This window comes from Dasypus novemcinctus, unplaced genomic scaffold (genome assembly GCF_030445035.2).
Source record: "Dasypus novemcinctus isolate mDasNov1 unplaced genomic scaffold, mDasNov1.1.hap2 scaffold_119, whole genome shotgun sequence".
Taxonomy (NCBI): Eukaryota; Metazoa; Chordata; class Mammalia; order Cingulata; family Dasypodidae; genus Dasypus; species Dasypus novemcinctus.
Window position 1 is genome coordinate 233277 of NW_026688148.1, and position 2635 is coordinate 235911.

A 2635-nucleotide genomic window follows, 5' to 3' on the forward strand; every position below is an offset into this window, starting at 1 on the left:
CTGTACTGCCGTTTATGCTTTCCCATAGTGTAAATGCGAGTTTTAGAGATAGGCATATTTACACAAAAACTGAAGGATAGGGGATAGCCACAAAATCTCTGCACACATTGCTTAGTTCTCAGAAGTAAATAATAAGTACCATGTTCTTTCATTTAAGTTTAAAGAGTTAGCTGCTAAACCCTCGCTTATGCTTTCCTATACTGTAAAGGCTAGTTTTAGACATAGGAATGTTAGCACAAAAACTAAAGGAAAGGAGATAGCTGCAAAATCTCTGCACACCATGCTTAGTTCTCAGAAGTAAATCATATGTGCCATGTTGTTTCATTTAGGATTAAATAGGTAGGTGTTATACCCTCGGTTATGGATTACTATATAATAAACGCTGGTTTCAGAGATAGGAATGTTAGCACAAGCACTGAAGGAGAGGAGATAGCTGCAAAATCTCTGCAAACATTGCTTTTTCCCTAAAGTAAAGCACAGGTAACATCCTCTTTCAAGCAGGTTTAAAGAGTTAGCAGCTAACCCTCGGTTAGGCTTTCCTACATAGAAAATACTAATTTTAAATATAGGAATGTTAGCAAAAACTTAAAGAAAGGAGATAGCTGCAAAATCTCTGCAAGCAATGCTTAGTACTCAGAAGTAATTCCTATGTGCCATGTTGTTTCATTTAGGTTTAAAGAGGTAGCTGTTATACCCTCGGTTATGGATTACTATATAATAAACGCTAGTTTCAGAGATAGGAATGTTAGCACAAGAACTCAAGGAGAGGAGACAGCTGCAAAACCTCTGCACACAATGCTTAGTTCTCAGAAGTAAATCATATGTGCCTTGTTGTTTCATTTTGGTTTAAAGATTTACCTGCTATAACCTCGGTTATGCATTCATATATAGAAAAGGCTACTTTTAGAGATAGGAGTGTTAGCACAAAAACTGAAGGAAAGGAGATAGCTGCAAAATCTTTGCACACCACCATTAGTTGTCAGAAGCAAATCATATGTACCATTCTTTTTAAGGTAGGTTTAAAGAGTTAGCTACTATACCCCGGTTATGATTTCCCATAGTTTAAATGCTAGTTTTAGAGATAGCCATATTATCACAAAAAGTGAAGGAAAGGAGATAGCTGCAAAATCTCTGCACGCATTGCTTACTTCCCTAAGTAAAGCACATGTAACATCGTCTTTCAAGTAGGTTTAAAGAGTTAACTGCTCTACCCTCGGTTATGCTTTCCTATATAGTAAATATAGAATATTAGCACAAAAACTGAAGGAAAGGAGATCGCTGCCAAATCTCTGCAAGCAATGCTTAGTACTCAGAAGTAAGTCATATGTGCCATGTTGTTTCATTTAGGTTTAAAGAATTACCTGCTATACCCTCGGTTATGCTTTCCTACATAGAAAAAGCTAGTTTTAGAAATAGGAATGTTAGCACATAAACTGAAGGAAAGGAGATAGCTGCAAAATCTCTGCACACCATCCTTAGTTCTCAGAAGCAAATAATGTGTACCATGCTATTTAAGGGAGGTTTAAAGAGTTTGCTGCTATCCCCCGGTTATGCTTTCCTATAGGGTAAAGGCTAGTGTTAGAGAAAGCCATATTATCACAAAAAGTGAAGGAAAGGAGATAGCTGCAAAATCTCTGCCAACAATGCTTAGTTCTCAGAAGTAAGTCATATGTGCCATGCTGTTTCATTTAGGTTTAAAGAGGTACCTGTTATACCATCGGTTATGGATTCCCATAAATAAACCCTAGTTTCAGAGATAGGAATGTTAGCACAAAAACTGAAGGAAAGGAGATAGCTGCAAAATCTCTGCACACAATGCTTAGTTCTCAGAAGTAAATCATATGTACTATGCTTTTTCATGTAGGTTTAAGGAGTTAGCTGCTGTACTGCCGTTTATGCTTTCCCATAGTGTAAATGCGAGTTTTAGAGATAGGCATATTTACACAAAAACTGAAGGATAGGGGATAGCCACAAAATCTCTGCACACATTGCTTAGTTCTCAGAAATAAATAATAAGTACCATGTTCTTTCATTTAAGTTTAAAGAGTTAGCTGCTAAACCCTCGGTTATGCTTTCCTATATTGTAAAGGCTAGTTTTAGACATAGGAATGTTAGCACAAGAACTGAAGGAGAGGAGATAGCTGCAAAATCTCTCCACACAATGCTTAGTTCTCAGAAGTAAATCATATGTGCCTTGTTGTTTCATTTTGGTTTAAAGGGTTACCTGCTCTAACCTCGGTTATGCATTCATATGTAGAAAATGCTACTTTTAGAGATAGGAGTGTTAGCACAAAAACTGAAGGAAAGGAGATAGCTGCAAAATCTTTGCACACCAACCTTAGTTGTCAGAAGCAAATCATATGTACCATAGTTTTTAAGATAGCTTTAAAGAGTTAGCTACTATACCCCGGTTATGATTTCCCATAGTTTAAATGCTAGTTTTAGAGAAAGCCATATTATCACAAAAAGTGAAGGAAAGGAGATAGCTGCAAAATCTCTGCACGCATTGCTTACTTCCCTAAAGAAAAGCACATGTAACATCCTCTTTCAAGTAGGTTTAAAGAGTTAACTGCTCTACCCTCGGTTATGCTTTCCTATATAGTAAATACTAGTTTTTGAGATAGGAATATTAGCA